Source organism: Ranitomeya variabilis, chromosome 8 (genome assembly GCF_051348905.1).
Source record: "Ranitomeya variabilis isolate aRanVar5 chromosome 8, aRanVar5.hap1, whole genome shotgun sequence".
Classification (NCBI taxonomy): domain Eukaryota; kingdom Metazoa; phylum Chordata; class Amphibia; order Anura; family Dendrobatidae; genus Ranitomeya; species Ranitomeya variabilis.
In genome coordinates, this window is record NC_135239.1 from 165,432,257 (window position 1) to 165,457,156 (window position 24,900).

The following is a 24,900-nucleotide window of genomic DNA, read 5'->3' on the forward strand; positions in this document are numbered from 1 at the left end:
AGGGGGCTGTGATGACACTATTTTATTTATTAAAAAAATGACCCCCCATTGGCCAATTGTTTGTCAGCTCATGCACTCCATTACAAGTCACAGAGACCCACACCCCTACATTGGGCTACTTCTTAACTCTGTTTCCTGCAATGTCTCTTCCTTATCTCCGACTACATGACCTGGGTGAACGTGTTCTGTACTGTTATAGGCCACAGAATTTTGGGCAAGGGGGGCTGTGATGGCAATAGTATATTTTTTAAAAAGGTACCCCCCATTGGTGAAACCACATCCTTGTTGGCAAAGACTTCATAACATTTGTGTACCTTATAGAGCTCACTTGAAAAGCTCATTTTTGTGTTGCCTGGTTGCTCACATTGGACACAATACACTTCATATAAATTTGATAAAGCAATGCTGTTAGTTTGGCTCAGTAGTTCATTACAAATATTTCTTAGTCCACTATATTAGTTTCTCTCCTTGAGAGCCATAACTTGGGCTGCATGAAATGTACAAATGGCGAATATACAAATGGCGATTTGGAATCCAGAGTAAAATACTGTATACCGAATGTATTCAGACAATTACATAGCTGCATTTCTTGTAAAACTTTTACAGATGTGACAGACAATGCTCATAGTGACACAATCTTGAGAAATGTTTGTTTATTCACTTCACAAACAGATCTAAGCCTCTATGTGTTTTCTGTTTGTCATTGTAAAACATTAAGGTTTACTGAAACTCTGCCTGTGGTGGTTTGGTCTAAATCATTGTGGCTTCTATATTCTAGGGGTTTATGGCCCCTCGTCTGATGACTACATGATATCTCAGTTTCATACAACCTTGAAAGCTGGCCACTTGAAGGGCGGGGTGAAACTAGAGTTACTACATAGTGTAAATCTCTATACAGTCATATGAAAAAGTTTGGGCACCCCTATTAATCTTAAGCTTAATGTTTTATAAAAATTGTTTTTTTTGCAACAGCTATTTCAGTTTCATATATCTAATAACTGTTGGACACAGTAATGTTTCTGCCTTGAAATTAGGTTTATTGTACTAACAGAAAATGTGCAATCTGCATTCAAACAAAATTTGACAGGTGCATAAGTATGGGCACCCTTATCATTTTCTTATTTTAAATACTCCTACCTACTTTTTACTGACTTACTAAAGCACTTTTTTGGTTTTGTAACCTCATTGAGCTTTGAACTTCATAGCTAGGTGTATGCAATCATGAGAAAAGCTACTTAAAGTGGCCACTTGCAAGTTGTTCTCCTGTTTGAATCTCCTCTGAAGAGTGGCATCATGGGCTCCTCAAAACAACTGTCAAATGATCTGAAAACAAAGATTATTCAACATAGTTGTTCAGGGGAAGGATACAAAAAGCTGTCTCAGAGATTTAACCTGTCAATTTCCACTGTGAGGAACATAGTAAGGAAATGGAAGAACACAGGTACAGTTCTTGTTAAGGCTAGAAGTGGCAGGCCAAGAAAAACATCAGAAAGGCAGAGAAGAAGAATGGTGAGATCAGTCAAGGACAATCCTCAGACCACCTCCAGAGAGCTGCAGCATCAACTTGCTGCAGATGGTGTCACTGTGCATCGGTCAACTATACAACGCACTGTGTTTTTTTGCCGCCATGCATAACGCCTTTTTGTATTACCAAACAACTCAATCTTGGTTTGATCAGTCCACAGGACCTTCTTCCAAAAAGAAATTTGCTTCTCCAAATGTGCGTTTGCATACCTCAGCCGACTCTGTTTGTGGCGTGCTTGCAGAAACGGCTTCTTTTGCATCACTCTCCCATACAGCTTCTCCTTGTGCAAAGTGCGTTGTATAGTTGACCGATGCACAGTGACACCATCTGCAGCAAGTTGATGCTGCAGCTCTCTGGAGGTGGTCTGAGGATTGTCCTTGACTGATCTCACCATTCTTCTTCTCTGCCTTTCTGATGTTTTTCTTGGCCTGCCACTTCTAGCCTTAACAAGAACTGTACCTGTGTTCTTCCATTTCCTTACTATGTTCCTCACAGTGGAAATTGACAGGTTAAATCTCTGAGACAGCTTTTTGTATCCTTCCCCTGAACAACTATGTTGAATAATCTTTGTTTTCAGATCATTTGACAGTTGTTTTGAGGAGCCCATGATGCCACTCTTCAGAGGAGATTCAAACAGGAGAACAACTTGCAAGTGGCCACTTTAAGTAGCTTTTCTCATGATTGCATACACCTGGCTATGAAGTTCAAAGCTCAATGAGGTTACAAAACCAAAAAAAGTGCTTTAGTAAGTCAGTAAAAAGTAGGTAGGAGTATTTAAAACAAGAAAATGATAAGGGTGCCCATACTTATGCACCTGTGAAATTTTGTTTCAATGCAGATTGCACATTTTCTGTTAGTACAATAAACATCATTTCAAGGCAGAAACATTACTGTGTCCAACAGTTATTAGATATATGAAACTGAAATAGCTGTTGCAAAAAAAACAGTTTTTATAAAACATTAAGCTTAAGATTAATAGGGGTGCCCAAACTTTTTCATATGACTGTATAAGACCAGAGAAACAGGACTAAGACAGATGCAAAAACTGGGGTACCTGTACATGTACAGTGTGTTCATACCTGCATAATTGGGGACACCCATGCAGTGTAGGTAATCTCCCAGGGGTTCTCTGTCTTGGTGTTGCTTCTCTGATATTCCAGATGGATGATGTTTAAAAGCCTCTTGGTGATGATGTAAGTATACTGTATGTAGTTAATCTTTATATATACTTAATCACTATATGTATTTAATCCTTATATGTACTTAACCTTTGTATGTTAACATATACAAAAGTGTATGCACTCATACTATTCAATCATACTATTCCTTGAATTTTGTACTTTGCAATAAAATTGCGTTGTATTGCAAGTATTAGTCTTCTTTAAAACCGTATCTGAACCTTAGTGTTAAAAACCTGGCAAATAAAAATGCAAAATTCTTCTGTAAGTAATTCTGCAAAGAGGTAACCATCATACCATTAAAAAAAAAATGGATTTTCATGGGCCCATCCAGTATGTGGGTTCCAAGGCGTAATGAGGTGCATATGACTATGCAGCAGGGCAGACATTGCTGTCAATGTGTAAACAAAGGAGTACGGGAGTACAAAATGCATATTGTTAAGTGGATTTTCATGGGCCCATCCAGTATGTGAATTCAAAGGCTTATTGGGGTGCATATGACTGACTATGCAGCAGGGCTGGCCTTGCTGCCAATGTGTAAAACAAAGGAGTACGGAGCACAAAATGCATATTGTGAAGTGGATTTTCATGGGCCCATCCAGTATGTGGGTTCCAAAGTGTAATGTGTTGTGAATTCTGCTCTTGGGCTCCTGTTATGACCTGGTGGTTACGGAGAAGCACTGATATGACCTGGTGGGTAAAACGAAACATGGGACAAGCTCTGAGGAGGTGGTAACTTTACTGACCGCAAACCCTACTCCTCCCACCAATTCACCACATCAGCACCTTTCTTCGTTAAATCGGTCAGAGGTTTAACCACACTAGAAAAATTAGCAATGAAGCGGCGATAAAAATTAGCAAAGCCCAAAAATTTCTGAAGGCTCTTCACAGATGTGGGTTGAGTCCAATCATGAATGGCTTGGACCTTAACAGGGTCCATTTCAATAGCCGAGGGAGAAAAAATGAAACCCAAAAAAGAAACCTTCTGAACTCCAAAAAGGCACTTAGACCCCTTCACAAACAATGCATTAGCACGAAGGATCTGAAATACCATCCTGACCTGCTTCACATGAGACTCCCAATCATCGGAAAAAAACAAAATATCATCCAAATATACAATCATGAACTTATCCAGATAATCCCGGAAAATATCATGCATAAAGGACTGAAACACAGATGGAGCATTAGAGAGCCCGAAAGGCATCACAAGATATTCAAAATGGCCTTCGGGCGTATTAAATGCTGTTTTCCATTCATCGCCCTGTTTAATACAAACAAGATTATACGCCCCTCGAAGGTCGATCTTGGTAAACCAGCTAGCCCCCTTAATCCGAGCAAACAAATCAGAAAGCAAAGGTAAAGGGTACTGGAATTTGACCGTGATCTTATTGAGAAGGCGATAATCTATACAGGGCCTCAAGGAGCCATCCTTCTTGGCAACAAAAAAGAACCCCGCTCCCAACGGTGACAAAGACGGGCGAATATGCCCCTTCTCTAAGGACTCCTTTACATAACTCCGCATAGCGGCATGCTCTTGCACAGACAGATTGAAGAGTCGACCCTTAGGGAACTTACAGCCTGGAATCAAGTTAATAGCACAATCACAGTCCCGATGAGGAGGTAGGGAACTGGACTTGGGCTCATCAAATATATCCTGGAAATCCGACAAAAACTCAGGAACTTCAGAAGAGGGGGAAGAGGAAATTGACATCAAAGGAATATCACAATGCATCCCTTGGCAACCCCAACTAGTCACAGACATAGATTTCCAATCCAGCACCGGATTATGTAGCTGCAACCATGGAAAACCCAGCACAACAACATCATGCAAATTATGCAACACCAAAAAAACGAATATTTTCCTGATGTGCTGGAGCCATGTACATGGTCAACTGTGTCCAGTACTGAGGTTTATTCTTGGCAAATGGCGTAGCATCTATCCCCCTCAAGGGAATAGGACTCTGCAAAGGCTCCAAGGAAAAACCACAGCGCTTGGCAAATTCTAAGTCCATTAAGTTCAGGGCAGCGCCAGAATCCACAAATGCCATTACAGAAAAGGACGACAATGAGCAAATAAGGGTAACAGACAAGAGAAATTTAGGCTGTACAGTACTAATGGTAACAGACCAAGCGACCCTCTTAGTACGCTTCGGGCAATCAGAAATAGCATGAGTAGAGTCACCACAGTAAAAACACAGCCCATTCTGACGTCTGAATTCCTGCCGTTCTGCTCTAGTCAAAATCCTATCACATTGCATAGGCTCAGGACTCAGCCCAGAGGACACCGCCATATGGTGCACAACCTTACGCTCGCGCAGGCGCCGATCAATCTGAATGGCCAGAGACATTGATTCGTTTAAACCAGCAGGTATGGGGAACCCCACCATAACATCTTTAAGGGCTTCAGAAAGACCCTTTCTGAAAATAGCTGCTAGGGCATCCTCATTCCATTTTGTGAGCACAGACCACTTTCTAAATTTCTGGCAGTATACTTCTGCTGCTTCCTGACCCTGACACAGAGCCAGCAAGATTTTTTCTGCCTGATCCACAGAATTAGGTTCGTCATACAGCAGTCCGAGTGCTTGAAAAAATGCGTCTACATTGAGCAATGCAGGATTCCCTGGCTCTAGGGAGAATGCCCAGTCCTGCGGGTCTCCACGCAGCAGAGAAATGACAATCTTCTCCTGCTGAATGGGGTCACCAGAGGAACGGGGTCTCAAAGCAAAAAACAATCTGCAGTTATTTTTAAAGTTCAGAAACTTAGATCTATCCCCAGAAAACAAATCAGGAATAGGAATTCTAGGCTCTAGAACCGGAGTCTGAACAACATAATCTTGGATACTCTGTACCCTTGCAGCGAGCTGATCAACACGCGAGAACAGACCCTGAACCTCCATATCAGCACCAAAATCCGGAACCACCCAAAGATTAAGGGGAAAAAAAAGACAAAACAAGCTGCAAAGGAAAAAAAAATGGCTCAGAACTTTCTTTTCCCTCTTTTGAGATGCATTCAACACATTGTGGGCCAGCTGTACTGTTATGACCTGGTGGTTACGGAGAAGCACTGATATGACCTGGTGGGTAAAACGAAACATGGGACAAGCTCTGAGGAGGTGGTAACTTTACTGACCGCAAACCCTACTCCTAACACCAACACTAGAAATAGCCGTGGGACGTTCCTAACTCTCCCTAGATGCCTCGTCACGGCCTAAGAACTAACTACCCCTTAAGATGGAAACAGAAAACTATCTTGCCTCAGAGAAATTCCCAAAAGGAAAGATAGCCCCCCACATATATTGACTGTGAGTGGAGAGGGAAAAGACATACACAGAAATGAAAACAGATTTTAGCAAAGGAGGCCAATTTCTAATCTAGATAGACAGAAATAGGAAAGGATACTGTGCGGTCAGTATTAAAACTAAAAATCCATGCAGAGTTTACAAATCTGCTTCCCCAGAGCTTCCAGCTAGCCTGAATATATCATAATGACAAGCTGGACAAAAAGAAACACGACATGAGCTGAGCAATAAAGTCCAAAGCAGATGGACTAACAAAGAACTAGCAAGAACTTATCTTTTGCTGAAATGGACAGGCCATGAGAAATATCCAAGGAGAAAACTGAATCCACCCTGGGACATTGACAGCTGGCATGGACTACAGACCAGAGCCAAGTTAAATAGCAAGGCCAGTGGAGCCGATTAGTGAAAGCAGCTGCTGCAGAACCTCAAGGAGCAGCAGTTCCACTCGAAACCACCAGAGGGAGCCCAAGGGCAGAACTCACAAAAGTACCATTCATAACCACAGGAGGGAGCCCAAGAACGGAATTCACAACAGGCTCCCTCCGGTGGTTATAAGTGGTAGCGCTGCTGTCTCTGGATCCCAGCATTCATCAGGTGTGTCCACTTTTTGCAAATCTGACTGGACTATTTAGTCTTGCTTGACCCTTTAGTCAGTGCCAGTTGTCCATTGTTCCTGGAGGATTCACATCCCTGCCTGGTCTCTCCTGCTTTGCTGTTCATTTCAACAAAGATAAGTTCTGGCCCTGATTTCTGCAGTCCACATGCTGTGGGCCTTATTGTTCAGTTCTTTTCCATGTTTTTGTCTTGTCCAGCTTGGTCTGTATAAGGATTTGTTTAGCCAAGCTGGTATCTCTGGAGATGCAGATATACCCTCCATATCTTTAGTTAGATGTGGAGATTTTATATTTTCTGTGGTGGATATTTTCTAGTGTTTTAATACTGACCGCATAGTACTCTGTCCTATCCTTTCTATTTAGCTAGAAGTGGCCTCCTTTGCTAAATTCTGATTTCAGTCTGTGTATGTTTTTTCCCTCTCCTCTCACAGTCAATATTTGTGGGGGGCTGTCTATCCTTTGGGGGATTTTCTCTGAGGCAAGATAGTTTTCCCTTTTCTATCTCTAGGGGTAATTAGTCCTCCGGCTGTGTCGAGATGTCTAGGGAGTGATAGGTACATTCCACGGCTACTTCTAGTTGCGGTGTTAAGTTCAGGGTCTGCGGTCAGTACAGGTACCACCTTCTCCAGGGTACGTCTCATGCTGCTCCTAGGCCACCAGATCATAACAGTAATGGGGTGCATATGACTGACTATGCAGCAGGGCTGACCTTGCTGCCAATGTGTAAAACAAAGGAGTATGGAGCACAAAATGCATATTGTGAAGTGGATTTTCATGGGCCCATCCAGTATGTGGGTTCAAAGGCTTATTGGGGTGCATATGAATTGGTAGCAGGGCAGGCCTTGAATTCAATGCAACACTTTTTCAGGAGTCCCCCCTGGACATCTTATGAAAGGGGTATTGTGGTGCGTCGTAATTCTTGGCAGCCCATCCACTCACAGCATAGGCTGCAACAGTTTAGGAGACCCAGCGTTTAATAATGGCCCTTTAAGAAGATTAATGCCGCCTGATGCACCAGTTAAAATAGGCTCTGTGACTTTAAGAGTCCCTCCTTCATAAATGAAGCAATATGGGTCTGCTTATGTGTCACACACCACATGGCCAGCTAGGGGTGTTAAATGTTACAATGACATTTCCCAGTGAGTGCATTTGTAGTGGTTAAAAGCAATGTTAAAGTTGAAAAACGCTTCAAAAACGCAGCTTCTGAACTAAGCCTAAGTGGGGGAGGAACATTTCGATCTGGGGTTAATAATTTGGCCTTACAGGCAAGTCATTAACCTGCAAAGGATGTACCTTGACATATTTCCAAGCAAAACCCGTTTTGGATTCGTTTTAGTGTGTTTTTTGTTGCATTGGGAAAAATGGCATGAATCTCGGAAAAAATTATTAAAGCTGTGAACTAGGAGTCAGGAATGCTTCCAGGGGCGATCCCCATGATGTCCCTGTGTCATTTGAGCAGTGTTTTAATCATTTTCAGATGTTTTTAGACCTTAGAAGGACCCCCGGGGGGGATCGCGGTAAAAATACTCGGGTCTCCCATAGACTTACATTGGGCTCGTTGTTCTGGCCGAGAACCCGAGTATTCCAATCTGCTCGACCCGAGCAACGAGCACCCGAGCATTTTAGTGCTCGCCTATCACTAATAACTAGGGCAAAGGTGGGCGACTGCAACTCGAGGGCCACTGCCTTGTGATTGCCCCCCAGTCTAAAAAAAAGGGCAAGCCAGCCCCTGAACCCGGGAAACTCATGGCCTTACCCGTTTCAAATGGACTGGTTCTTAATAATAATTCAGAGTGTCACACTCTGAACTATGATGAGGAACCAGTCGGTTTGAAATGCGTAAGGCCATGAGTTTCCGGGGTTACTTGCCTTTTTTCTAAATTAATGGTATTATGCCATAATTTTAACCATGTCACACATTAAAGATTTTTGTTTTTAAATAATTTTTCACCAATGGATCTGCTGCTGGATACCTTCCCTTCTTTGATATCGCTCATTTGCTGCTAACACAAACTTCTTTCTGTGCATGGCCATTGGATTCTACTGCAGTGAGCTGGATTTTTTTTTTCCACTAAGTTTTTTTGTTTTTGAAGGAGGGCAGTATGGGAAATCATACTGTGTGGAGGACTGTCGGGACATCATACTGTGTGAGGGAGGCTGGGGGTGCATCGTACTGTGCTGGGGGGGGAGTGAAATGGGGGAATCAATCTCTGTGGGGACATCATCATATTGTGGTGGTTCACATTGTGTGTGGGGCTGCTGGAAAGTAATTGTAAAATGGAGGGATTGCTGTAGGGGCAACATATTGTGTTTGGTGGGAGCTGACATCATACTGTGTGAGGGTATCATATTGTGTGTAGAGCGGATTTTTGAGGGGATCATACTCTATGAGGGAAATGAAAAGGATGTTGTAGTAGGAAAGAACACTAAGGGACTTCAGTAGGGGAACTTGGGACATTTTATGGGCTGTGACAACATATAAAATCAAAGCATCACATTACAGAACAACTCAATAGTCGATGACATCAGAAAGCCACACAACACACAACATCGCAGCATTTCATTACGTCACAGCATTCTATGACATCACAGGATTCTATGACATCACAGCATTCTATGACATCACAATGATCTAGTTGCATAAAAAGTTCTACACTGCTGGAGCTGATCATTGTTCAACAGGAAACAAAGAGGCTGAAAGAAGAAGTTTGTGGAGCCATAGTATGCAAAGAGGGAGAGGAGTGCACCAGATATCTACAGCAGCCACCATCTACTATAGAGAGCTCCTCATGCGCCCGTGATAGAGAGACTACAGGATCTGAACTCAGGATGCAGATACAGTTAAACACAATTGTGGCTCCCAGTTCCCTCATTCACCATGTGCATCTGAGTCTCAACTAAGCATCATGTCTATAAACAAGGTACGTCAGTAAATTATCATGTGCAGCGACTCAATAGCATAGACTTAACATAGGAGAAACAAGAGTCAAACAATAGCTGAACAAAAGAAATACCATAAAAATAGTTTATTGGAAATATAGAATCCACTAGAAGATCATCATAAATAATGGTACAATAGTTGTAATTAGTGACTAAATACAAGGTGCGACTAATATTCCAGGTTCACTGGGCGGAACATTCAATAACATATAGTTGCGGTACTTTGTAACCTATAACCTCTATGCACATGCATATCAGTACTTGGTTCCGATGTGCATTAGGTATATGTATTCCAGTGATGCACCATCACCTACTCAACAGCACATCGTGCCCCAATATCCCGCAATACTAAACATGTATATAATATTATAAGGGAATTATTTACCCATAGAAGTTTGTAATAGTCCGTCCAGGTCCTGGATATGTGCCCCGACGCGCGTTTCGCGTTGGTGTGAGACCGCTTCCTCAGGGGGTGTTCATGTCTGCTGCACGGACCTCAGTCCACACGTTGTATAGAATGGGGGACAGTGGATTGATGGAATGAGGCTAGGTGAATACCTTTTCATTTTTTAATTGATCACTCAGTACTTGTGCGGAGGCCAGATTCTGTGTGGGGGTTGTGGTGGCCCTGATAATGTTTGGGATCTCATTAGGTTTAGTGAGGGCTGTGGCTTGTCATAATCCTGTGTGGGGGTTGTGGGGTCCTTCAGGAGTGCTTGGGTGGCCATCATACCGTGTGGGGGTGTTTTTGGGCCATCACACTGTAAATAGGGGAGCTGTGCTCTGTGTGTGTCAGGGGATTTATTAGGGCTAAAATACCATGTTGAAGCCATCATAATGTGTGAAGGGCTTGTGGGTATCATACTGTGTGGAGGTTGTGGGGGCATCACACTGTTTGTTTATGGACCTAATAACACAACTTTTCCATGATGTATGCATGCTAATAAAAAATCTCTGCTTTCAATTCCCTCTATAGCTTTATATGAGAGACCAGATACAAGCTTCCTTCTAAAGCCTGATAGTAGTGTCTCATCATCAAAGACCAAGATATCACCAGACGAGGATATCACCAGACGAGTACATCACCAGACGAGGACATCACCAGATGAAGAAATCACCAGACGAGGACATTCATGGACTAGGGGTTTGTTCATACTGCGTCTTTTTAAAGTGGTCAAAAACACCTATTTTCATACAGAATATCCTTCAGGACTTGCTTCTTTTTTTGGTGATTTTCTAGGAGTTTTTAAGACCTTATATATAAATACCTTCTTCATAGAGGAAGAGGACAGTACTCTACAGTCATTAATTGGAAGTAGCAATCCTAAAACTCAATATCGACCTCAATATTGACATTTAGGGGGTCCCACACTGACAGAGTTTGCTCAGAGTATCATTAGCATAAAAGGACCAATTCTCTCACATGACAGAACATATGGCCGTCTGACCCTGACCTTAGAGATCTAGTCCTCTTCCTCTGTGAATAACTTTATTTATTAGTTACAGCATGCAAAAATTAAAATGTGACGTTTTGGCCACAGAAGACCTTTATTAAGCCATATAATAGAGATATCACATTTGTAGTCTTTTCATTTTTCATTTCTGTAACTAATCACAAAGTTTATTGAGCTAGTCACCTGGTGCCTTGGATATCTTTGTGTGAAAAATGTAGATTATGGGCCCGATTCATCAGGACTGGCGTTTTGTACGGCATTCTTGATGATGTCTGCACTGCAGTAGAAGCGTCTAATTCATTAAGAGGCGTGTGTCTTTTAATGAATTTGGTGCATCTTTTAACAGCCGTACCCCAGCGCCAGAAGTGTTACTCTAGTCAGAGACTGGAGTACATTTTTGGTGCAATTTATTCCACCTTCGTTGCGCTAATTATTATGAATTACATGGACGCACTTGGTCCTGCCCTGCCCTCCCCTAGCTACACTCACTTTTCTAAAACTTGGTGGAGTTGGCCAGGAGTGGCGTAAAAAATAGAAAAAGTTGCAAAACTTTTGTGCACTTTCGAGTTGTGCAAAAATTCTGCATATTTCAAGGTGTTTTATGCCAGAAATTTGACAAAAACACCCTGATTAAATGGGCCTGATATAATTTTTGCATACAAATCAATAGGAAGATTACAGCCTTTTGTTGGCTCTTTTTCCACCGTTTTTATCAGCAGACCCACTTTAAAAATAGTTGAAAAAGACACAGGGTGAACATCCTCTATGACGTCCTTCTTTTAGACTGTAAGCTTAGGTGTCAGGGTACCTGCATATTTCTGTATGATGACAGTGTAGAATCCTTTTTATGACCACTGACGTTTTATCTTTTCCCATGAGTGGATTTACAGTCTGCACCTTTTTTGCTGTGAATTCTCGCGCCTTCTCCGGCTTCACACCTGAGCATTTATTCGTTCTTTTTTTGGTGAAGTACATGGAGATCCCGAGCTTCCACCACTCATGGCTGCATGCAGCTGCAGGGTTTTTCTAAAAGCTGTTGGTCATAAAAGGTTCTGGTTATTTTTCTTATTGTTGATATGTGATGATTGAGAGGATTCCATTCTTTAGATTGTAAGCTCCTGGGAGCGAGGTTTATCCTATCATGTTAGTTCATTGTGAGCCGTGACAGGCAGGAATCCTCTCTAGATATTAATGATGTAATATTACACTGTAAGCCTTCACCCCTCAATGACCAGACTTATTTATTTTTCCATTTCCATTTTTCATCAATGATATTTCTGCCCTTATTTTTTTCCCCTAGATTTTCTGTTGGGCAGATAATTAATATTTTCTATAATCTTTATTTGTACCTAGAAATATTGTTATAAAGTCATTAAGGGGTGAGGACAATGTTCCTAGACTGTGAGCTCCTCTGAGCAGGATTGTGTCTCCTGTGCTTCCTTCTTTTAGATTGTAAGCTGTATAATATACAGGTACCCTGCCACTATGTATGATGACGGTGTATATAATATACTCACTCATATTCATATGAGCACGCTCGTTCATCACTAATTATAATCCTTGATTCGGTGATGGGACGTTGATACAGGGAACTAGTCTGATCGCCACTTGTGGGGTCGGGAAGGAATTTTTCCCCTAATATGGGACCTTTTGCCTCATGGGGTTTTTGCCTTCCTCTGGATCAACATGAATGGGCTCCTTTAGATCTTGAGCTCATTTAGAAAAATGTCCCTTAAATATAACAGGTTACATTGTACTAGGCGTCTTATACTGATTGTCCCTTCTACCGTTATGTTTATAGAGAGGATTCCATTCTTTAGATTGTAAGCTCTTAGGAGCGAGGTTTATCCTGTCATGTTAGTACATTGTGAGCCGTGACCGGCAGGAATACTCTCTAGATATTAATTATGTAATATTACACTGTAAGCCTTCACCCCTCAATGACCAGACTTATTTATTTTTCCATTTTCATCTTTCATCTATGATATTAGTATTAGCCCTTTTACAGATATAGATTTTATAATGATTAATGTTTTATATCATCTTAATTTTAACTATAAATATTGTCATAAAGTCATTAATGAGTAAAGACAATATTCCTAGATTGTGAGCTCCTCGGAGCAGGATTGTGTGCCCCGGAAATAGAATAATAATAACAATTATTATTATTATTTATTGCAAGGAGTTTATTAAAGACGTTGTCCACTACTTAGACAATTTCTTGTCATAACCCTCACTTGGCCCCCATAAAATAATAAAGCCTATACTCACCTCCCATGCTGGCGCCGTTCCCCTGATGTCGGCTCTTGCTCTCCCCGGTGCTTCCGTGCTGTTGTTGTGACATCTGGTGCCCGGTGCCCATTCAGCGCTGGCGTCACTGTCCCCACCTTCATACAAATCAAACATAAAGAGGAAGTCCGAGACTAGCTGCAGCCCCGACCTCCTCTTCATGTTCGATTTGTCTGAAGGCGGGGCCAGCAACGCCAGCTCTGATTGGGCAACTGGGTCACATGTCACAACACAGCAGGAGATCCCCAGGGAGAGCGAGTGCTGACACCGTGGGAACAGCGCCGACATGGGAGGTGAGTATAGGCTTTATTATTTTATGGGGGCCATAAATTTTATCAAGAAGGGGCTGTCCTAGTAGTGAGCAACCCCTTTAACTATTTCCTGTCTTAGCCAATTTTGTTTTTGCGCTTTTGTTTTTTTCCTCCTCTTCTTCCAAGAACCATAACTTTTTTATTTTTCCATCGATGTGGCCATGAGGACTTGTTTTTTTTTACCGGGACAAATTATTAGGATTTATTATGGTTATTATGGTGCTTGAACCAACTCTGTCTCTGACTCCCGACTCTGACTCTCGACTCTGTCTCTGACTCCCGACTCTGTCTCTGACTCCCGACTCTGACTCCCGACTCTGACTCCTGACTCTGTCTCTGACTCCCGACTCTGACTCCCGACGCTGTCTCTGACTCCCAACTCTGTCTCTCACTCCCAACTCTGACTCCCGACTCTGACTCCCGACTCCCGACTCCTGACTCTGACTCCCGACTCTGACTCCCAACTCCCGACTCTGACTCCCGACTCTTACTCTGACTCCCGACTCTGTCTCCCTACTCTGACTATCTACTCTGACTCCCTACTCTGACTCCCGACTCTGACTCCCGACTCTGACTCCCAACTCTGACTACTGACTCTGACTCCCGACTCTGACTACTGACTCTGACTCCCGACTCTGACTTCTGACTCTGACTATGACTCTGTCTCTGACTCCCGACTCTGACTCCCGACTTTGTCTGACTCCCGACTCTGTCTCTGACTCCCAACTCTGTCTCTGACTCCCGACTCTGACTCCCGCCTCTGTCTCTGACTCCCGACTCTGTCTCTGACTCCTGCCTCTGTCTCTGACTCCCGACTCTGACTCCCGCCTCTGTCTCTGACTCCCGACTCTGTCTGACTCCCGACTCTGTCTCTGACTCCCAACTCTGTCTCTGACTCCCAACTCTGTCTCTGACTCCCAAATCTGGCTCAAACTCCCGATTCTGACTCCCAACTCTGACTCCCAACTCTGACTCCCGACTCTTTCTCTGACTCCCAACTCTGACTCTGATTCCCGACTCTGACTCCCAAATCTGACTCGAACTCCCGACTCTCACTCCCAGACTCTGACTCCCGATTCTGTCTCTGACTCCCGACTCTGTCACTGACTCCCAACTCTGTCTCTGACTCCTGACTATGACTCCCGACTCTGACTCCTGACTCTGACCCAAGAATCTGTCTCTGACTCCCGTCTCTGTCTCTGACTCCCGCCTCTGTCTCTGACTCCCGACTCTGACTCCCGCCTCTGTCTCTGACTCCCGACTCTGTCTGACTCCCGACTTTGAATCTGACTCCCGACTCTGAATCTGACTCCCGACTCTGACTCCTGACTGTCTCTGACTCCCGACTCTGACTCCCGACTCTGTCTCTGACTCCCAACTTTGTCTCTGACTCCCGACTCTGACTACCGACTCTGTCTCTGACTCCCAACTCTGTCTCTGACTCCCAAATCTGGCTCAAACTCCCGATTCTGACTCCCAACTCTGACTCCCAACTCTGACTCCCGACTCTTTCTCTGACTCCCAACTCTGACTCTGATTCCCGACTCTGACTACTGACTCTGTCTATGACTCCCGACTCTGACTCCCGACTCTGTCTCTTACTCCCGTGTCTGTCTCTGACTCCCAACTCTATCTCTGACTCTCGAATCTGTTTCCTGTCTCTGACTCCCGACTCTGACTCCCGACTCTGTCTCTGACTCCCGACTCTGTTTCCTGTCTCTGACTCCCGACTCTGACTCCTGACTCTGTCTCCCGACTCTGACTCTGAATCCCGACTCTGACTCCCGACTCTGACTGACTCCCGACTCTGACTTCCGACTCTGACTCCTGACTGACTCCCAACTCTGACTCCCGACTCTGACTCCTGACTGACTCCCAACTGCCAAATCTGAATCCCGACTCTGACTCCTGACTGACTCCCAACTGCCGAATCTGACTCCCGACTCTGACTCCTGACTCTGACTGCCGACTCTGACTGCGACTCCCGACTCTGACTCCCAAATCCCGGCTCTGACTTCCGACTCTGACTCCCAGACTCTGACTCCCGACTCTGATTCTGACTCCCGACTCTGACTCCTGACTTTGTTTCTGCCTCCCGACTCTCACTCCCGATGCTGTCTCTGACTACCCAACTCTGTCTCTCACTCCCGACTCTGACTCCCGACTCTGACTCCCGACTCTGACTCCTGACTCTGACTCCCGACTCTGACTACCGACTCTGTCTCTAACTCCCAGACTCTGACTCCCGACTCTGATTCTGACTCCCGACTCTGACTCCTGACTTTGTTTCTGCCTCCCGACTCTCACTCCCGATGCTGTCTCTGACTACCCAACTCTGTCTCTCACTCCCGACTCTGACTCCCGACTCTGACTCCCGACTCTGACTCCTGACTCTGACTCCCGACTCTGACTACCGACTCTGTCTCTGACTCCCAACTCTGTCTCTGACTCCCAAATCTGGCTCAAACTCCCGATTCTGACTCCCAACTCTGACTCCCAACTCTGACTCCCGACTCTTTCTCTGACTCCCAACTCTGACTCTGATTCCCGACTCTGACTACTGACTCTGTCTATGACTCCCGACTCTGACTCCCGACTCTGTCTCTTACTCCCGTGTCTGTCTCTGACTCCCAACTCTATCTCTGACTCTCGAATCTGTTTCCTGTCTCTGACTCCCGACTCTGACTCCCGACTCTGTCTCTTACTCCCGACTCTGTTTCCTGTCTCTGACTCCCGACTCTGACTCCTGACTCTGTCTCCCGACTCTGACTCTGAATCCCGACTCTGACTCCCGACTCTGACTGACTCCCGACTCTGACTTCCGACTCTGACTCCTGACTGACTCCCAACTCTGACTCCCGACTCTGACTCCCGACTCTGACTCCCGACTCTGACTCCCAACTCTGACTCCCGACTCTGACTCCTGACTGACTCCCAACTGCCAAATCTGAATCCCGACTCTGACTCCTGACTGACTCCCAACTGCCGAATCTGACTCCCGACTCTGACTCCTGACTCTGACTGCTGACTCTGACTGCGACTCCCGACTCTGACTCCCAAATCCCGGCTCTGACTTCCGACTCTGACTCCCAGACTCTGACTCCCGACTCTGATTCTGACTCCCGACTCTGACTCCTGACTTTGTTTCTGCCTCCCGACTCTCACTCCCGATGCTGTCTCTGACTACCCAACTCTGTCTCTCACTCCCGACTCTGACTCCCGACTCTGACTCCCGACTCCTGACTCTGACTCCCGACTCTGACTCCCGACTCTGACTCTGACTCCCGCCTGACTCCCGACTCCCGAATCTGACTCCCGACTCTGACTCCTGACTCTGACTCCCGACTCTGACTCCCGACTCTGTTTCTGACTCCCAACTCTGACTCTGATTCCTGACTTTGACTCCCAACTTTGACTCCCGACTCTGTCTTTGACTCCCGACGCTGTCTCTGACTCCCAACTCTGTCTCTCACTACCGACTCTGACTCCCGACTCTGACTCCCGACTCTGAATCCCGACTCTGACTCCCGACTCCTGACTCTGACTCCCGACTCTGACTCCCGACTCTGACTCCCGACTCCCGACTCTGACTCCTGACTCTGACTCCCGACTCTGATTCCCGACTCTGACTCCCAACTCCCGACTCTGACTCCCAACTCTGACTCTGACACCCAACTCTGACTCCCAACTCTGACTCCCGACTCTGACTCCCGACTGACTCCCAACTCTCGACTCTGACTCCCGACTCCCGACTCTGACTCCTGACTCTGACTCCCGACTCTGACTCCCGACTCTGACTCCCAACTCCCGACTCTGACTCCCGACTCTGACTCCCAACTCCGGACTCTGACTCCAGACTCTGACTCTGACTCCTGACTCTTGACTCTGATTTCCGACTCTGACTCCCGACTCAGACTCCCGACTCAGATTCCCGACTCTGACTCCCGACTCTGACTCCTGACTCTAACTTCTGACTCTGACTCTGTCACCCAATTCTTACTCCCAACTCTGACTCCCGACTCTGATTCCCGACTCTGACTCTGACTCCCGACTCTGACTCCAGACTCTGACTCTGACACCCAACTCTTACTCTGACTACCAACTCTGACTCCCGACTCTGACTCCCGACTGACTCCCAACTCTCAACTCTGATTCCCGAATCAGACTCCCGACTTTGACTCCCGACTCCCTACTCTGACTCCCGACTCTGACTCCCGCCTTCCTACTCTGACTCCCGACTCAGACTCCCGACTTCCTACTCTGACTCCCGACTCTGACTCCCGACTCTGACTCCTGTCTCTGACTCCCGACTCTGACTCTGACTCCCAATTCTGACTCTGACTCCCGACTCTGACTCCCAACTCTGACTCCCGACTCTGACTCCTGACTCTGACTCCCCTACTCTGACTCCTGACTCTGACTCCCGACTCTAACTCCCGACTCTGACTCCCGTCTCTGATTCCCGACTCTGACTCTGACTCCCAACTCTGACTCCCAACTCTGACTCCCGACTCTGGCTCCCCTACTCTGACTCCTGACTCTCACTCCCGACTCTGATTCCTGACTCTGACTCCCGACTCTGCTTCCTGACTCTGACTCCCAACTCTCGACTCTGACTCCCGACTCTGACTCCCGACTCTGACTCTGACACCCAACTCTGACTCCCAACTGTGACTCCCGACTCTGACTCCCGACTGACTCCCAACTCTCGACTCTGATTCCTGACTCAGACTCCCGACTCCCTACTCTGACTCCCGACTTCCTACTCTGACTCCCGACTCTGACTCCCGACTCTGACAGCCAATTCTGACTCTGACTCCTGGCTCTGATTCCCGACTCTGACTCTTGACTCCCGACTCTGACTCTTGACTCCCGACTCTGACTCCCAATCCTGACTCCCAACTCTCGACTCTGACTCCCGCCTCTGACTCCCGCCTCTGACTCCTGACTCGGACTCCCGACTCGGACTCCCGACTGTGACTCCCGACTCTGACTCTGACACCCAACTCTGACTCTGACTCCCAACTCTGACTCCCGACTCTGACTCCCTACTCTGACTCCCAACTCTCGACTCTGATTCCCTACTCTGACTCCTGACTCTGACTCCCGACTCCCTACTCTGACTCCAGACTCTGACTCCCGACTTTCTACTCTGACTCCCGACTCTGACTCTCAACTCTGACTCCCGACTCTGACTCCCAACTCCCGACTCTGACTCCCGACTCTGACTCCCGACTCTGACTTTGACTCCCGAATCTGACTCCTGACTCTGACTCCCAACTCCCGAGTCTGACTCCCCACTCTGACTCCCGACTCTGACTCCCGACTCTGACTCCCAACTCCCGACTCTGATTCCCCACTCTGACTCCCAACTCTGACTCCTGACTCCCTATTCTGATTCCCGACTCTGATTCTGACTCTCGACTCTGACTCTGACTCCCGACTCTGAATCTGATTCCTGACTCGGACTCCCGATTCTGACGTCTGACTCCCGACACCCGACTCTGACTCCCAACTTCCGACTCTGATTTCCGACTCTGGCTCTGAATCCTGACTCTTAATCTGACTTCCGACTCTGACTCCCGGCATCCGACTCTGACTCCCGACACCCGACTCTGACTCCCGACTCTGACTCCCGACTCTGACTCCTGACTCTGACTCCCGACTCTGACTCCCGGCTTTGACTCCCGACTCTGACTCCTGACTCTGACTCCCGACTCTTACTCCTGACTCTTACTCCTGACTCTTACTCCTGACTCTTACTCCCGACTCTTACTCCCGACTCTGACTCCCGACTCTGACTCCCAACTCTGACTCCCGACTCTGACTCTGACTCCCGACTCTGACTCCCGACTCTGACTCCCGACTTTGACTCCCGACTCTGACTCCCGACTCTGACTTCTGACTGACTCCCGACTCTGACTCCCAACTCCCAACTCTGACTCCCGACGCTGTCTCTGACTCCCAACTCTGACTCTGACTCCCGACTCTGACTCCCAACTCCCGACTCTGACTCCCGACTCTGTCTCCCTACTCTGACTATCTACTCTGACTCCCTACTCTGACTCCCGACTCTGACTCCCGACTGACTACCGACTCTGACTCCCGACTCTGACTACTGACTCTAACTACCGACTCTGTCTCTGACTCCCAACTCTGTCTCTGACTCCCGACTCTGACTCTCGACTCTGACTCCCGACTCTGACACCCAATTCTGACTCCCAACTCCCGACTCTGACGCCCGACTCTGACTCTCGACTCCCTACTCAGACTCCTGACTCTGACTCCCTACTCTGACTCTGACTCCCGAGTCTAACTCTGACTCCCGACTCTGACTCTGATTCCCGACTGACTCCCGACTGACTCGCGACTCCCGACTCTGACTCCCGACTCTGACTCCCGACTCTGACTCCTGACTTTGTCTCTGACTCCTGACTCTGACTCCCAACTCTGACTCCCGACTCTGACTCCTGACTCTGACTCCCGACTCTGATTTCTGACTCTGACTCCCGACTCTAACTACCGACTCTGACTCCCGACTCTGACACCCAATTCTGACTCCCGACTCCTGACTCTCGACTCCCTACTCAGACTCCCTACTCTGACTCTGACTCCCTACTCTGACTCTGACTCCCGAGTCTGACTCTGACTCCCGACTCTGACTCTGATTCCCGACTGACTCGTGACTCCAGACTCTGACTCCCGCCGACTCTGACTACCGACACCCGACTCTGACTCCTGACTCTGATTTCCGACTCTGACTCTGACTCCCGACTCTGACTTCCGACACCTGACTCTGACTCCCGGCTCTGACTTCCGACACCCGACTCTGACTCCCAACTCCCGACTCTGACTTCCAACTCTGACTGACTCCCGACTGTGACTCCAGACTCTGACTCTGACTCCCGACTCTGACTCCCGACTCTGACTCTGACTCCTGACTCTGACTCCCGACTCTGACTCCCGACACCTGACTCTGACTCCCGACTCTGACTCCTGACTCCCGACTCTGACTTCCGACTCTGACTCCCGACTCTGACTCCTGACTCCCGACTCTGACTCCCAACTCTGACTCTGACTTCCAACTCTGACTCCAAACTCTGACTCTCGACTCTGACTCCCGATTCTGAATTCCGACTCTGACTCTGACTCCCGACTCTGACTCTGACTCCCGACTCTGCCTCTGATTCCCGACTGACTCGCGACTCCAGACTCTGACTCCCGCCGACTCTGACTACCAACACCCAACTCTGACTCCTGACTCTGATTTCCGACTCTGACTCCCGACTCTGACTCCCGACACCCAACTCTGACTCCCGGCTCTGACTTCCGACACCCGACTCTGACTCCCAACTCCCGACTCTGACTTCCAACTCTGACTGACTCCCGACTGTGACTCCAGACTCTGACTCTGACTCCCGACTCTGAATTCCGACTCTGACTCCCGACTCTGACTCCGACTCCTGACTCTGACTCCCGACTCTGACTCCCGACACCTGACTCTGACTCCCGACTCTGATTCACGACTCTGACTACTGACTCTGTCTATGACTCCCGACTCTGACTCCCGACTCTGTCTCTTACTCCCGTGTCTGTCTCTGACTCCCAACTCTATCTCTGACTCTCGAATCTGTTTCCTGTCTCTGACTCCCGACTCTGACTCTGACTCCCGACTCTGTCTCTGACTCCCGACTCTGTTTCTTGTCTCTGACTCTGACTCCTGACTCTGACTCCCAACATTGACTTCCGACTCTGTCTCTGACTCCCGACGCTGTCTCTTACTCCCGACTTTGTCTCTGACTCCCGACTCTGACTCCCGACTCTGACTCAAGAATCTGTCTCTGATTCCCGTCTCTGTCTCTGACTCCCGACTCTGACTCCCGCCTCTGTCTCTGACTCCCGACTCTGTCTGACTCCCGACTCTGTCTCTGACTCCCGACTCTGTGTCTGACTCCCGACTCTGACTCCCAAATCTGACTCGAACTCCTGACTCTGACTCCCAGACTCTGACTTCCGACACCTGACTCTGACTCCCGGCTCTGACTTCCGACACCCGACTCTGACTCCCAACTCCCGACTCTGACTTCCAACTCTGACTGACTCCCGACTGTGACTCCAGACTCTGACTCTGACTCCCGACTCTGACTCCCGACTCTGACTCCTGACTCTGACTCCCGACTCTGACTCCCGACACCTGACTCTGACTCCCGACTCTGACTCCTGACTCCCGACTCTGACTCCCGACTCTGACTCCTGACTCTGACTCCCGACTCTGACTCCCAACTCTGACTCTGACTTCCAACTCTGACTCCAGACTCTGACTCTCGACTCTGACTCCCGATTCTGAATTCCGACTCTGACTCTGACTCCCGACTCTGACTCTGACTCCCGACTCTGCCTCTGATTCCCGACTGACTCGCGACTCCAGACTCTGACTCCCGCCGACTCTGACTACCAACACCCAACTCTGACTCCTGACTCTGATTTCCGACTCTGACTCCCGACTCTGACTCCCGACTCTGACTTCCGACACCCAACTCTGACTCCCGGCTCTGACTTCCGACACCCGACTCTGACTCCCAACTCCCGACTCTGACTTCCAACTCTGACTGACTCCCGACTGTGACTCCAGACTCTGACTCTGACTCCCGACTCTGAATTCCGACTCTGACTCCCGACTCTGACTCCGACTCCTGACTCTGACTCCCGACTCTGACTCCCGACACCTGACTCTGACTCCCGACTCTGATTCACGACTCTGACTACTGACTCTGTCTATGACTCCCGACTCTGACTCCCGACTCTGTCTCTTACTCCCGTGTCTGTCTCTGACTCCCAACTCTATCTCTGACTCTCGAATCTGTTTCCTGTCTCTGACTCCCGACTCTGACTCTGACTCCCGACTCTGTCTCTGACTCCCGACTCTGTTTCTTGTCTCTGACTCTGACTCCTGACTCTGACTCCCAACATTGACTCCCGACTCTGTCTCTGACTCCCGACGCTGTCTCTTACTCCCGACTTTGTCTCTGACTCCCGACTCTGACTCCCGACTCTGACTCAAGAATCTGTCTCTGATTCCCGTCTCTGTCTCTGACTCCCGACTCTGACTCCCGCCTCTGTCTCTGACTCCCGACTCTGTCTGACTCCCGACTCTGTCTCTGACTCCCGACTCTGTGTCTGACTCCCGACTCTGACTCCCAAATCTGACTCGAACTCCTGACTCTGACTCCCAGACTCTGACTTTCGATTCTGTCTCTGACTCCCGACTCTGTCACTGACTCCCAACTCTGTCTCTGACTCCTTACTATGACTCCCGACTCTGACTCCTGACACTGACTCAAGAATCTGTCTCTGACTCCCGTCTCTGTCTCTGACTCCCGCCTCTGTCTCTGACTCCCGACTCTGACTCCCGCCTCAGTCTCTGACTCCCGACTCTGTCTGACTCCCGACTCTGAATCTGACTCCCGACTCTGACTCCTGACTGTCTCTGACTTCCGACTCTGACTCTCGACTCTGTCTCTGACTCCCAACTTTGTCTCTGACTCCCGACTCTGACTCCCGACTCTGTCTCTGACTCCCAACTCTGTCTCTGACTCCCAAATCTGGCTCAAACTCCCGATTCTGACTCCGAACTCTGACTCCCGACTCTGACTCCCAACTCTATCTCTGACTCTCGAATCTGTTTCCTGTCTCTGACTCCCGACTCTGACTCTGACTCCCGACTCTGTCTCTGACTCCCGACTCTGTTTCCTGTCTCTGACTCCCGACTCTGACTCCTGACTCTGTCTCCCGACTCTGACTCTGAATCCCGACTCTGACTCCTGACTCTGACTCCCGACTCTGACTGACTCCCGACTCTGACTCCTGACTGACTCCCGACTCTGACTCCCGACTCTGACTCCTGACTGACTCCCAACTGCCAAATCTGAATCCCGACTCTGACTCCTGACTGACTCCCAACTGCCGAATCTGACTCCCGACTCTGACTGCCGACTCTGACTGTGACTCCCGACTCTGACTCCCGAATCCCGGCTCTGACTTCCGACTCTGACTCCCAGACTCTGACTCCCGACTCTGATTCTGACTCCCGACTCTGACTCCTGACTCTGTTTCTGCCTCCCGACTCTCACTCCCGACGCTGTCTCTGACTACCCAACTCTGTCTCTCACTCCCGACTCTGACTCCCGACTCTGACTCCCGACTCTGACTCCCGACTCTGACTCCTGACTCTGACTCCCGACTCTGACTCCTGACTCTGACTCCCGCCTGACTCCCGACTCCTGAATCTGACTCCCGACTCTGACTCCTGACTCTGACTCCCGACTCTGACTCCCGACTCTGTTTCTGACTCCCAACTCTGACTCTGATTCCTGACTCTGACTCCCAACTTTGACTCCCGACTCTGTCTCTGACTCCCGACGCTGTCTCTGACTCCCAACTCTGTCTCTCACTACCGACTCTGACTCCCGACTCTGAATCCCGACTCTGACTCCTGACTCTGACTCCCGACTCTGACTCCCGACTCTGACTCCCGACTCCCGACTCTGACTCCTGACTCTGACTCCCAACTCCCGACTCTGACTCCAGACTCTGACGCTGACTCCTGACTCTGACTCCTGACCCTGATTTCCGACTCTGACTCCAGACTCAGACTCCCGAGTCTGACTCCTGACTCCCGACTCTGACTCCTGACTGCTGACTCTGACTTCTGACTCTGTCACCCAATTCTGACTCCCAACTCTGACTCCCGACTCTGACTCCTGACTGCTGACTCTGACTTCTGACTCTGTCACCCAATTCTGACTCCCAACTCTGACTCCCGACTCTGACTCTGACTCCCGACTCTGATTCCCGACTCTGACTCCCGACTCTGACTCCCGACTCTGATTCCCAACTCTCGACTCTGACTCCCGACTCTGACTCTGACACCCAACTCTTACTCTGACTACCAACTCTGACTCCCGACTCTGACTCCTGACTGACTCCCAACTCTCAACTCTGATTCCCGACTCAGACTCCCGACTCCCTACTCTGACTCCCGACTCTGACTCCCGACTTCCTACTCTAACTCCCGACTCTGACTCGCGACTCTGACTCCCAACTCTGACTCCCGACTCTGACTCCTGACTCTGACTCCCCTACTCTGACTCCTGACTCTGACTCCCGACTCTAACTCCCGACTCTGACTCCCGTCTCTGACTCTGACTCCCAACTCTGACTCCCAACTCTGACTCCCGACTCTGGCTCCCCTACTCTGACTCCTGACTCTCACTCCCGACTCTGATTCCTG